Source organism: Gekko japonicus, unplaced genomic scaffold (genome assembly GCF_001447785.1).
Source record: "Gekko japonicus isolate JY-2015 unplaced genomic scaffold, Gekko_japonicus_V1.1 scaffold122, whole genome shotgun sequence".
Lineage (NCBI taxonomy): Eukaryota > Metazoa > Chordata > Lepidosauria > Squamata > Gekkonidae > Gekko > Gekko japonicus.
The window spans coordinates 1,294,931-1,309,661 of record NW_015161949.1 but is presented as its reverse complement, the minus strand read 5'-3'; the positions used below and the strand labels follow the sequence as shown (position 1 = coordinate 1,309,661).

At 40.3% G+C, this 14,731-nt stretch overlaps 1 protein-coding gene across 10 annotated transcripts in view; it reads right to left on the bottom strand.

Moving 5' to 3' along the window:
- ADGRL2 (adhesion G protein-coupled receptor L2) overlaps positions 1 to 14,060 on the bottom strand; it is a 252,490-nt gene extending 238,430 nt beyond the window's left edge. For 7 of the 10 annotated variants that reach the window (XM_015429414.1, XM_015429421.1, XM_015429419.1 and 4 more), the window contains exon 1: positions 13,097 to 13,736. The gene's annotated coding sequence lies outside the window, so the exon portion shown is untranslated. Of the gene's footprint in view, positions 1 to 12,533; positions 12,601 to 13,096; positions 13,739 to 13,765 lie in introns of those variants that run through there. The other 3 variants (XM_015429415.1, XM_015429424.1, XM_015429416.1) reach the window with 3 other exon arrangements.
- Between the last annotated feature and the right edge of the window lie 671 nt (positions 14,061 to 14,731).

Here is a 14,731-nt window from a genome sequence, read left to right as displayed (position 1 = left end):
ATCAAACGGGTTAACAATATTTTTATGCATGTGAGTGTGAAGGGAAATGTGCAAGCTTTTGAAATGCAAAGCACTACTCCTAGGGCTGGATATTCCATTCAAGCCAATGGGAGAGTATGTGAAAGTCAACAACGTGCACACTCCAGTATCCATACAGGCTGGTACCCAAAAGGGCCCTGTCCATTTCACATACCCTCTTCTTCTAGGGCTGACAAACTCTCTGTGCCCAAGAGTTTTATACAAAAATACCACATCTCCTTGATTACGTTTAAGAAATGATTTGTGAATCTTACATGTGTCTGTTCAATAGAAACGAGAGATCGGTCTTCACAAAGGCCTGAAATTCCAAAGTCCGTACAAGAGTATGTCTATAGCTCTAATAAGTCTTACTGCCATAATCATATCAGAGTGCAATTGCTGTGGCTAACATTCTTACCCTTTTATGAAAATGCTCCATATAAATGTGGCACCAAGTTGTTGTGATAACACATGATCATGCTGTGAAAGGGTAATTTCCTATACAATCGCCCTTGCCAATACCATAAATCTCTTTATTAGACAACACCCTATTACAGGAGATCTACTTAACTGTTTCTCTACTTAAAGGGCCATTTGGTACTACAATAACAGACTGATTTTTCACATTAGCAAGGATTAGCTAGTATAAATAATGAGTCCGCACCAAGACAGTGCACTTTTGCAACACCGGTTAGCCTTTTGCTGAATGTTTAAAACGGTAATCCAAAATACAGTAGGAGCACATTCTCTTGCACATATACACATTTTAAAGTTTACAATGCTGTAACAAACTGGGAGGGGGGGATCAACTCTCAAACCAATTTTCTAGAAAGATTTATAGCAAGACAGCATGTTGCTGAGTGCTGCTTCTGTTTTATAGAATGTGCAGCTATGCATAATGCTTTATTTCATATTAGTATCATAGCAAATAGCATGCAAACTTCCTCAACTATCACAAATGAAAAAAAGAATACCACCATTTTTCAAAGCTAAACACCGCTTATTTCAGCTCTATCGCCATTATCCTCCCTGCCAAGCAAGCAAGATAGTACGTCATATTTTATTTGTCTCACTGCTATTTCTTCCACTTCTGGAAGGACCATATGGCTTCACTATGCAGAAATACAAAAGTTTAAATTCTAAAATATGTAGGAACAGGTTTGTGTCACTAAATCTCAAAAAACCACATTAGCAAATGCAAGTATGCTGTTTCCTAGAAGGTTATATTTATTTATTAATAAGCTCATAATCTGATATTATTAGTTCTGCCAGGGTCTTTTTAAACAGTCAGCAAGGTTTTTTTTTCCTTCTTAAAAGGTTTAATAATGGGCTCTAAAGGTTTAACTGCTGAATGTCCTGTTTAAGTACCATTACAACTAATCTGTCAGTTCTAGAGCTGGTGATCTTTATTTTTTGAAAAAGCATAAAAATTAAGAGTTAAATCTGAATCCATACTGTAAGCAACCTAAATAAAAAGAATGCTTGGTGGAAGAACCACATCAATTTACAGCTTTTTGTTTAACGTGCTAAACACTGTTTTAGCCTATTAAATCTTCAGGATTTTTAAGGGTACAAATTCCTCAGTAGCAATTTTCCTTATACACTAACTCCGAAAGATTTATTGACATAACTGATACCCCCCCCAAAAAAAAATCACCTCTATTGTAATGCAAAACTTTAAAGAGGTCAAAAAGAGCACTGAATATAAAATAGAAGCATCATTGTAACGTTTTTACTTTGCATATTAAATTTGCAATAGTTTGCCAACGACAGTCAATGATGTAAGTCCTTCTCTCAAGTGTGCCCTTGAGCATACTTTAAGTATAAAAGTGTTTTTTAGTCTAGGCAAGCATGACAGGGAACACTACAACAAACTAAAGTTGTATTTTAGAGTTGGAAATAATTTCCAGCCTTAAATGCCATTATTATTCTGGTTGTCTCATATACAAGCTCCCTCTGCAGGTAATAAGAAGGCTTAGCAAAAAGTATGTGGAAAATGCAAAATTTAGCATACGACTCTAAACAAATGGTCACCATTTGAAAGAAATCCCCAGAGAGGCATGCCCCTTAAGAGTTACCTGATACCCACTGCTACTGAAGAAAGCACCCTGACAGATTTTCCGCTGGCTCTACACTGTTACCCTTCTCCTTCAAAACAGTTAAGCAAGCACCTTCAGCCCTCTGCACTCCAAGAGGCAAAAGCTTCTTTTTCAAAGTCACATAAAGGCTTTCAGGGGGGGAAAGAAAACACCAAACAATCCTGAAATGGAAGGACCACCCGAAACGAGTCATCCCGTTCAGCCTAAATCATCTCCTTATCCAAAATAAACAAACAGAGCACTATGGCTCTGTTTAATGTCCCTTTGCCACCTAAATCAGAACTTCTTTCACTTGGGATTAACTCTCTACCTCAAACATTAGTATCAATTACACTAAATACAAACGTGGACATTTTAAGAAAAACAAACATATAATCCTAAACATGTCTCTCTTTTTTGAGAAAACCACTTATTAGTTTTTGTGTGTGTTTTCTTCAGCCTAAGAGAGCAGTTTCCTTAACAGGAAACTCTTTTGGCTTGAATTTCTGGGGGATGTTATTTTTTAAAAAAATGCCCCAATAATTTTTGAAGACAACCCAAACAAAAACTCTGATCTGTGCCAAATATATGAGAAAGGCTAACTGGATTTAGGATTACCAACCAAATTTGCCTAGCCAATGGTTCAAAGTCTGGGGACATTGAAGTGACATTGGGAAAAATAGTACCTTTCTCCTGAAGAAAACAATCTTACTTTTCAGCAATACCTGCTCATTTGCCACAGATGATCTGAAGAACTACTCATGTTCAGTAAGAAAGGAAGCATAACTCAATGGGGGGGGGGGCGCCTTTAATTTGGTTTTAGGCATCCAAGTTTAATGTCTTGCTCCATTCACTGGCAAGTTCCTTTCAGTCTCCCTCTGTAATCCACTTCCCTGACCTATAAAACCTGGATATTGCAGCCGCAGGGGTGTGGCTGAGCTCATAAATTTCAGGAATAGGGGCCAAAATCCAACCCAGATGGCACCATGATTTCATACGGACCATACCTGCCGGAAAAAAGTCTAGTAAGTAGAGTAAAGCATTCATTTTAGCAAATAAAATACAAATGTGTTTGTTTTTTAAAGAAGGGAATAATTGGAGAAAAATATTTAGAAGTAAAATTCTCAGACTGTACTAGGGGAAAATGCTAAAAATCACATATAGATTTATAAAATGCACTTTAAACAACTGCTCTTTTCTGTTACAGGAAAGCCTCTAGTGGACAAATCTATAACCTGTAATTAGCAGGTCCTCTTCAAGAAACTTTTAATTCTGCAGCCATGAGAGCCCAGGGAAACTGATGGAGTGGGCACAGTGAACACATTCAATAGTACAAACATTTCCGAAAGCATCATTTGTCAAGGGGGGGGGATTCTTCCCCTCCCCCCCCCAATTTAAACAAAATCCAAAAATAAAAATCCCTCTGTGGGCACTTAAGACAATGTAAAAAGAAAGGAAATAAAGCCTATCAACAAGTTTATTGCCATCCTCTCCTTTCTGCAGCTGAGCAAGATTAATTTTAATGTACCAGACAAACTAGAGCCCAATTATTCCTTTCATATATACGAAGGTAACTATGCAGATTTCAAAAGACGTTCGTCTAGCCCAAGTATGCACCCGCATGACACAAATGGAACTGGGCCTTTGCCTGTCAGTAAGGAGTATTTCATAAACTATCATAACTGTAGCAGAGCTATCCATGCTATTGAAATTGATACACAGTGTAACAGAAATATTTATAGAAAACAGAGGGGGAGGGAACACTTTATTTATCCACTTCAAGAAGACCCTTATTACTCCTAGGCTTTAAATGCAAAATCTTACAACCCAGGAGAAAAAAAGAAAAGGATTTGCATCAAGCTATAACATGGCGAAAGCCGCAAACACAGTGACTGAGTCACATCAACAATCATGTTCCGTCATGAAACCCGAGTCATATGCTTGCCAAAAAGATGCCACCCAAAAACATTTGAAGTGCAAAAAGTAATAGCTGAACTAGCTTGGCAGGATAAATTTTATTGTTTTGGGAACACGTACACACACACCAGCTCTTATGGCCATGAGTCAGGGCAGACATTCTTGGCTTTTCATAGGAAAAGGTAGTCTATTTGTGTGCTTGTTTGCTTCTTGGGCACAGCTAGTGGTTAAGACTGCTAAAGTCTGGTCACCTTACAGGACATTGCAAGCAATGTGGGGTGGGCTTTAATTATGCTGTGATGATGGCCTCTGCATTTACTCAGAGGCACTCTTTTCTTTATTATCACTTTACATGTTGCAGGGATGAATCCTATCCATTACTTGTTTCAAGTCAGCACTCACAGTCCTGTTTCTTCTTAAATTCCATCCCTAATTAAAACCCAAATAATCATTCCAATCAAAGCGTGAGTTTCAATTCTTCATGTATATCTAGTCAGCCACCATGAAGAAATCTCAGAATTCCAAAACAAAATCAGTTTTTCACTCGCCCAGCCATAAAGAAAAATTTTGGCAGTAAAGAGAGTTAGATTATCCTGTCATCTAGATGCAGAGTAATCATTCCAAGGAGATGATTGATATGAAAATATCTACAGAGGGCAAAAAGTACAGTTCAAAGAAAGGGTATAATCAATGTGAAGTTCAGGTTTACATCAAGAAAACAAATCAATTGGTAAAAGGTTTTAATTCAGAAGGAATGGGGCACAGCTCAGAAACTGACTGAGACATTCTTAATTTTTTTTTTAACTTCACAGCTATCTTGCTTAAGTTTTGTATAAACTTAATTTTACAACTCATGCGTGATAGGGCAATTTTATCCTATTGTGTCATTTTGAAGTACAAGAAAACAGGAAACTCAGTATCGAAAAATGAAAGATGTCTGTTTTAACTGAGAGGTTTTCTGGTTTTAATATCGGCATTCAAATGTAGAACTATTTTTTCTCTGAACAGAATAACATTTTAAAATGCTCAAAATGGATGAAAACTAATACATAATTTTAACGTTTTCCATTTGCCTTCATGTAAGGAACATATAGTCAATGGAACCTGCTCCAAATGATAACACTCTCAGTTACATCTGACCTTGTCTTTCTTCAGACTAAACGAATGCAGCATCTGACTTTACAGTATGGAACCAGAATCTCTATTAGAACAGTATATTAAAGCATCCCACTTTTTGCCAAAACCAGTATCTTCACTGGGAGATTTAAGGCAATGTTCAACAAACATCAAGAGGTAAGGACATTCTGATGACAGCTACTCACTCACTATTTAGCCCTAGAACTGTTTGAGAAAAAAAATAAAACTGAACACAGAGCACTCATAGACAATCCAGAAACAAAACAAAATATAAAAGGATATGATAATGTAAAGTACGTCATTAGCTGTAAAAGTGTCCTTTTGCTCCAAGTACCAGTCAGACGTAATGAGAATTAATTTGTTACACCTGAACTAGGGTAATTTTAAATTAACTTTCATGGATTTCCAAAAATTGACTTGACAAGTTTTACCTGGCAAATGTGAAAATTATGGGAGGTACACTTCAATCATCAGAGTGCTGAATTTTGGAACGGAATCCTTGGGTAAGTCACATGCCTTCAATAACGCTTAAAAATAAGTAACAGCGTAAAACATTTTGTATGTTAAAGTGTAAATATTAAATTCATAAAACAAAGACATTGACAAAAGCAAAGGGTATATTTAGTATAATAATACATGTATTTAGAATTTTGTACGATGCCTTTGATATATTTGAAAGGGGATGTATTTGGGGACATGTCTTACATTAAGATTTTATAGAACAAAGCTTGAGTCCAGTGGTACCTTTAAGACCAACAGTGTTTTATTCAAGGTGTAAGTTTTAGTGTGCTTCAGATACACCTTCTTAAGAATTTATGTTTGAATACAAAACCAGAAGTATCTCTTCGTTTATGAAGGACACATATGTACATTAATAAACTGCACCCCCCTTCAAAATACTTACAGCCAAGTATCTGAAGAGAAGCACCACAGTTTTCTCACAGGTACCATCATAACCAATGCAAAAGGTGGCCATTTTCTGTTCTCAACTACCTTTACCCATGCAAAAAAGTGCACTGTGGCACTAAGATACAATGATTTAAGTACCTGAGTGTCTTTTAATGTTTATAATGTCCTCTCCTAGGCTGTCAGCCAACAAGGTCCCCTTCCCCCCCCCCCAAGCACACCTTCCCTTGTCAGGCCATGATTAATTCTGGGCTCTGTAGAGGAAGACATTACATCCGGGCTAAAACAGACCTAATTTTTACCCTGAGGCAGAGGTCTGGTTTAAACATCTCCATTCATAGTGGCATTTGTCTTCTCTTTTCATCCCCTTTACCCAGAAATTCTAGTGTGATGACTTTGTGACCTACAAATGGCCCACAGGATTTAAATTGTTATGTCGCCTGCCCCTTGTAACTAAGACAGTTTTAGTGACTCGGTGAAGCAAGATTTTATGTGCTTCAGGAAACTGCACTAAAGCAGGTGATCAAAGAAGAACTATGAATTCAAGTTTCCAATGAAGCACATATAGTTAAGATTTCCAGGCTATAGTACTACAAAGCATAGAGTCTGCAAACAAACGTCTCATAGTTGCATTTTATAAGAACAGTACAGGTGATGAAACAAGTTTTTCTACCTAATTGACAAAGCTGTAGCTATTATCAGGGCCCATAATTCACTTTTTATCTCTAGCTTTAACCAACTGAACTGTACCTATGCATTTTTTAAAAAAAACAAGATCGACATATACATGGACAAAAACTGCTCATGCAACCATTTATCTCAAATAAATGCCTAAGTATTATTCCATATTTTTTTGTAAACTTAATGCTACCTCATAATCTTCCTGCATGGAAATAAAGAAATAGTGGCACAGCAGAAAGACTTTGCAAATGTACTTGAACAACTAGTTCATATTCTTATTGCATTAAATATGGCAACTTTTGACAATACTAGGCTATTCAGACACTGCTGGCAAGTTGCTACTTAACAAGGTAATCTCATTTCTGTGGTTTTTCAATGTAAATTGATTTTTTCCCTCTTAGTTGCTCTAATAATTGAACAAAATTATACAACCGTGATGGGATTTTACTTACCAGCACACAATACATAAAATCTTCTACAAAGATGAAGTATATTACTCCATAAAACTTCATTTTTATTGTAATTAACAAATTGTATTTAAGCTTGCTTTGTGCCACAAAAGGAATCAATAGCTGCTTTTTTTTTTTTTTTTTTTTGCTGGAGGCTGCACTTTACCTGCAGGTGTTAGGCTCTGTATTTATTTTAGTCAGACTGCAATGTTCTTGATTATTATGCCATTCTAAATTTTTTTAAAAATGGAAGGAAAATAACAGGCTTCTGTACAGTTGAAGCATTAACGCCTGACAAATACCACAAGGGAGGAAAAATAATGGCACATGCAAATTATATACTGCATCTTAGACCCATAAAATGCTCAGTTTAAGATAATGAGCCACAACCTTGCCTGTGCTATAATTCAAAACTCTGATCAAGAACACTTTTCCTTAAAAGACTCAACTGATAGTTTTCAGTTCATCAAACTGAGGTTCTTGTTTTAGCGCTCATTAAGCAACTGCCTTTTTTAAAGCTCCATGCTATATGAAGCGGTGAACTGTATATATCTAAATTGATGTGATGGTTATTTAGAAGGGTTTCTGAAAAGGCAAAGTTGAACTAATCTTCTAAAGGAGACTGGGGAAAGGCCTCAGTGAATCAACCTCTTCTAGCCGACTCCTAGTCATCATTCCCCTATTCATATTCAGAAAGGGCCACTTTCTCCTTAAAAAACAGGAAATATCTTCAAAAACTACCTAAATCAATGTAAAACAGCCTTTATGGTTTCCCATTTGTCTTGATGTACTATTACAACAGTGATGCAATCTTTTCGTCAATTTTTTTAAAAAATGGGGGGATGATTATGTTTGAGACTGCACATGTGCTCTTTAAAAGCCATTAGTGTAGGATTCCAAATGACCCTTCTCTTCACACATGCACCATAAATTCTGCAAAATACTTAAGAAAATGTACCGTATAATGGGACATGTGTAAACAGAACACTTAATGATTTAGTATGAAGAATGTTACTTCATCACTATTGACCAATCCATGCATGAATTTAAAGGTTACCATCACATTCTACTACATTGTCTATTACTTCTAGTACATCACCTGGTGAAGCAATTCCAGTTTTTAAACTTCCTGCTTCATGCAAAAAAAACAACAACCCATAAATCTCCATTTGGTCATCCATTCTATTAAAATCTTCATTTTTAAGTGAAATGAATATCACTGCAGAAATGGTAGAAGCTTTTTTTATTTAAAAAAAAACTCTGGGCAAAAATCAAAAATAACTTCCTAACCATTTCCTAACTTCAATCTACATGCCTTTATAATATCTACACCCAGTTCTTAGTGAGAACTTGCACTAGATCTAAATAAGTGGTTTTCCCCAAATCAAACTTTTGCAGAATGTATTGCCAGCAGGTGCAATATACCCTAATTTTTCTGCATACACACTTTCGTCAATTAAAATACATACTATGAAGACAAACACTAGTGAAACAGATGAGATGTCAGATCATTTTTCGGTATGTTGTTCTTTTCAAATACAAATGACACTAAGTTTTCTAGAGTGTTTTCTTACCAAATCTTTGGTATTTCATCCTAGTAACTCCAATTCCTGACATGACTGTAAGGGACAAATGGACGATGAAGCAGCTTCTGAAGTGTCTAACCGCTAAGCAAACTTTGTTTTTAAGTGCTCTCCTCTTGCTCATTTTAAGGAAGGAAAACACCCAGAAGCCTGGTGTTAATGTCTCTGCTGATTGTGAAAATTGCTGCAATAAAAACTCCAACTGCTTGCCTTAAATTAAGACTTCCAAGCCTACATGCGAGATCTATATCTTTGCATTGGTTTTTATAACACTGGAAGTTGGACTGATTGCTTTGATGTTGGTCCATTAATGAGCAGGGGAGCCAAACATGACAGGGGAAAAAATGTTTATTTTAATCTCTCAAGTCAAAACCCAAAGTAATTGGTTTGTTCTGCCCCACATTGATTCAATATCCTGATTTCTCCAGCTAGCAGCCTCCAGAACAATCTGCATATCTATGTTCCGTTTCTATTGCCAACACAGAGTAAGCCACTGTGACTGAAAAGGGCAGCTGATACACTGCTGTAGTATATTAATTTCTGTCTAAGTGGTCCAATTTTGTCCTATGAAATCTTGAACATCTTCCTGCAGTAGTATTTTATAGCATTAGAGATTTGTCAGATTTTGAGATCACCATCATATGAACTTGAGTACAATGTTTTTGAGACAATTTTTAGATTATCTCTAATGGTTCTAAGGGAGAATGCACTTTCTTCACAGCACTCTCTACTCAAAGTAGACTGGTTAAAAGCAACTTAAGTGTCATAATGACAATTACGTCAATATGTTCTGACCAGACTACCAAAAGGTATTACTTCAGGCACCTTGACGGCAATAGAGACACTGCTGAAAATTATGTCAGAGAAATAGCACATCATTTCAGAACTGCTAAAAGGTGTCTACCAACAAAATTCTGTTCTTGAACTGTTCAAAATAGCAGGTCTCAAAAAAATGTTTGTTACGTGAATTCTCAAGATTGTTAGTTCTAAGCACAGCAGTTTCTTGACAAATCGAACTAAAAGGAATTATTCTGAACACTTGGACATAAACCCCTTGGCTCTAAACATATTTTTCTCAGTCAGAACTAAAGTTGTATGTTTTGTAAAACCGATTCATGTACTGCACTGAAGAAAAGGCCAAATAGCCAGTTTCAACATTGCTATGGAGCTTGTTGTTTAGCTTTTTGTTTAGATTAATGAGACTTTCAGCTCCTCCCCCCCCTCCTCCCCAAACAATCTAATGGCTGAAAAAGACCTCACCCAACATATTGTATTCTGATCTGCCAGATTCTGAACATTTATTTTTAAAGATAACAAAAAAGTAGATGAGCCGTACCTCTTTGCAAACATAGGGGGAAGAAACAGAGCAGTGAATGAAAAAAAAAATTACATAAATGTGATAGCAAAGTGAACTAACTTAAAATGTAATGAATATTCCACAACCAGACTGATGTGGCCAATCCTTGTCGCAGCTATTTTCAGAATATTCATTACACTGACAATGAAAACAACAACAAAAAGATAAAGCACTTGACTGTTACTAACCCACGCAAAACTCATTATGTACTTTTTTAATTACATAGGAAGTTGCTTTAATTATCCTATTATTCTTTGGAAATTAACTCATAGCAGTATCCAGAGGAGAGCTTCAAAATATCAAAAAAGAATACAACCTATGGGGAAAAAATTATCTATTATCCCAGTATTACTTATTAAAGAGATACGTGTGCTAACTTCAAAGGGGCTGAGTGGGTCTTTTATTTCAAAGGTTCATTTGTGATTTTTTGAAGTAATTAGAAGTTCTTTTCCATTCAGGCCTCCTAACGCAATAATGTGTAGGCCATAGCCAAAGCATGAGTGTAGAAGAAAAGGCCTTGCAAATCCCACTAACAGAACAGACAGGACACACCAGAAACTATGCAACAGTGGCTGCCATGAAAAAGGTCACCCTTTTTCTTAGAACAAACCATTAATCAATAGAATATAATTGTTTGGCCGTTTGCAAGGGCCCTGCAGCATTACAGACTATGTTCTTCACTGGCATAATTACAAAACAGTAAAAGTTCAGAAACATAACCCAAATCCACCTCCCCTTTTTACCCTTTACAATTCCCCACTGCCCTTTGGGCCTCTGCTTTGGAAGCAAATGGAAGACAGGCTGAAGTTTTCTCAATTGAGCTGAAAGCTAAGAAACCTTTGATATGCTAATACCCCCCCTTCAAATGGTAAGAATTCACACTTGCATTAATTCAAACAATTTGTGCAGAATGATGTGAAATGGCACCTCTTTTAGTGGCAGGCAACAAAAGGGAGGGAATCAAGAGTGTCTGAAGAAACCAAACAACAGAACATTTGTTCTGTAGAATTCTTTCTACTAGCCACAATTTCTTGAGGAAAACACACACACACACACACCTGAAGCCAAAGGAGATATCTTTACTTTCTGCCAAACTGACTGTGTCCAAACTCCACCACCACCACTAGATTTGCAAGATAAAAATCCAGAGATTCTTATAAGGTTATACAGTCTTAAGAAATCCCAACACCTGAAGCACCAGAGAAGATGAAGGTTTTTCTGTTTACACACTCATCTATATTTACAAAAATCATTCCTTGCCAATTATACATTTTAAAACACCCTAACCCATAAATACCTTTTTAAGCATCTTTAATATACCACACATACTTCTGGAGCACTGTCTTCAGGTGGCCCTTGATTTCTACAAATAAAAAAGAGGAATCAACCTTTTCTTTGGGCCACAACTGAGATATTCATTTTTTATCTGGAAGCCTCTTGCAAAAAAGGCATCCTCCTGATTTGCTTCCTTGAGTTTTTGTGAATACAAATGTGCAACAAGTCCTTATCCACTAAAGGGAAGTAACTTCTCCTTTCAATGTACAACTTGAGTTTGGCAGAAGAACAGACTTTGTGGGGCCTGCAAGAGACCGACAAACAGAGACAGACATATGAATGGAACTAGCCACCAGGCTGAAGAATCCAGAGAGAAGAGCCTGCCTCACTGTTAACTAAGCAAAGAATGTTGGAACAAACCAAAGCAGGGGAACAGAAAAGCTTGCCTTTCTCCAATTAACAGGATCCAGATGGCTTCTGCTGCTAATACTATACTTGCAAGGCTTCTCATTTTTCTAAGAGGTTCTTAAAGGATCCCCCCCAAAAAATGTGTTCCATGGAAGAAAGGAGGGCTATACACCCACACATCCACACACACACACCCCAAGCAAACGTGATTGGAAAAAGAGAATCTTTCCTTACTTGATCTAAACTAGACTTCTACTTTAAATCCACAAAGCCTGGCACGCTTGCCTTGAAATAAAAGTCAGTGGGGCACTTCCAAGTAAAATGTCCTTCCAGTTAAAGTATCAACGGGGTGTTAAGTATCACAGACCAACAGGAGGCTGCAAGTCTATGGCAGGCACACTTTTCTTCTTAGACTGGGACAGTTCCACTCAAATCAATAAGGGCTATTTGAAGGACAAAAAAAACCAAAACCTTTATGACAGGGCAAAGTTTAGCAAGTCAAGCAGACTCCTCTGTGTTCCGATCCCCTTCCCACCAACCAAATATCTGGGGAGCTGGTGGGTCAGCCGGAAGGGAGACAAAACTCCTAGATCCTGCAAGGAGACTAAAGGGGCTTCTTCAGCCTCCCTGGACAATCTAGGAGTTTCTTTGGCTGGGGGCTGAACTCTTCACTATCTCAACTCCCTCGCACGCGCCCCCATCCCATAACAACTCAGGCACTGACCTAATGTCCAGATCCCTGCGAGCATAGGTCCCCTAGCCCCCAAAGGGTCTCCTCTGGCTCGGAACCTTCCTTCTGCTTGCATCTGATCAGGCCCTGCAGCTCTTCCCAAAAGCCCCGGGTCCTCCTCCTCCTCCCGGCCTTAAGGATGGCCACAGCCCACCGCGCCGGTTCACATCTGATTGCGTTTTCAGGTCACCTTTCCCCCGCCTTGCCTGGGAAAGCCCTCTCCGGATTCCCAGCATTAACCCTCACCCGAGCTGCCGTTTGCTCACGGCAGGAGCGCAGCGCGCAATATTGTATTTTTAAGGAGATGATAGAGAGGAGAGGGAGCGGAATGCCTCGGAAGGAGAAGATGGGAAAGGAAACAGTTCGATTTTTACTACATCTGACGTCTCCCCCCCCCCCTTGAGAGAAAACAAAGGGTTAGGGATACGTCTCCACTGCGCACTCCACATCAGCACCCCCCCCCCCTTGCCTGCAAATGGCTCGCCAAGGGGGGCGATCGAAGTAAGCAAACAGGTACTGCAAGTGGTTTCTTTTTTGGTGTTCCCCCCCCCCCTTACCTTTGGATTCGCAGCCAACGCCGGGCCAGGGTCTCTCTAGCATCTGGGGTGCCCCGGAAATGGGATCTAAAGCAAGCCTTCTTCTGGTTACGAGGCAAAGGAGGGGAGGGATTGTGGCCCGGAAGGCGCCAGCAGCAAATAGCCAGAAGACGAGGGATCACCGGGAAGGCGAAAAGAGCCGGGCTGGGTTGAGCCTTTGCAGCTCGCTGGGCTGGGACCAAGCGTACACACACACAGGCGGCTTCTCCTCCTTCCTTTCCTCCAAGCGAGCCCAGCCAGCCGAGAGGCTTCGCTAGGGGTTAAGTCAACATTCCCCCCCCGGCAGTTCCCCACGCACTCTGCTCCGTCCAAAAAGAAAAGCGACAAGAAAAGGGGATGAAACAGCCACACGCAAGAGAGCGGGGGGAGCGCTGGAATAATTCTGCCGGCAGCGAGAGATCAAGCGTCGCCACCGAAGAGCGCTAGGTGCAAAGCCCAGTGGATGTGACCGACCCTGGAGTCCACTCTCTCTAGGCAACTCGGATACGGAGCAAGCGAGGCGACGCCGACCGCAGCAGCCGAGATCAACTCAGTGTATTCTCGGGAGGGAGGCGAAGTCGGAGGAAGGGGTGCGATCGCATGCACAGACACGCGCGCACCATATATATATATATATATACACACACGCACACGCCAGTAAAAGCTCCCTTCTCCGTCGTCCTCTTCGCCTTCGTTTACGTCTCCCTGGATGACATTCTGGCCTCGGCCACGATCCACTTCCAGCCCTTCTTCGGCTTCTCTTCTTTTCTCGCTCTCACTGCTTCCCTGTCGTTGTTGCCCCGTGAACGGCGATCAGGAGCCAACGCTGATCGCCCTCGAAAAGACGGGGAGGAAGGGAGAAAACGAAGGAGAAGAAATCTCGGAGCAAAAAAAAAATAATTTTAAAAAATCCCAGTGAATTGTATTGCCAGCTCCTTTTCGTTCATGCACCTCTCAGTGTGTGACTGGGGATTGCGAAGTCCTGACACAGACTCTCCACTCCTCTGAACTGGAGCCACCTCCAAGCCGCCGCCTCCTCCTCCTCCAATCTCCACCCCTCTCTGCCTCTCCTTCTCCCCACCCCTGGGCTCGGCTAATCATATAAACATATTATCATGTATAGAAGCGGCGGCGGCGGCAAAAGACCCTAAAAAAAAAAAAACCCTCCCCCAAATCTTTCTTTTCCTCCCCTTGGAGGGTGAGGGGCTCCGGCAAATAAAAGCAGATTAGAGCGCGCTAAGTACCGAGCATGGAACAGATAATCTAAAGGCTCGATCTGCCACCACTGGCCATTTTCCACTCCATTTGAGCTGCTTGCGGCTGCACGGCTTTGGGGCGAGGGAGAGAAGGTGGGCTGGCGAGAGGGGAGGGAAGAGGAGGGGGCTTTTCGGCACGAAGCGGCCGAGCTCTGGCCCCGGCAGCCAGCGAGGCGCGCTGCCTCGTCTCAACCAACGGAGCCCGCCAGCTCTGGGGCAGCCCCAGGGCTAGAGCCGGGAAGTGAGGGGGGGATCCCCACGGGGCGCCTTGCAGGCTGGGGTGCTTCAGCAGCCGAGCGGGGCGCTGCAGCCGAGCAGGCGTCTGGCTTCCGCGCCAGCTCTGTTCGGGGAGGGGGGGTGG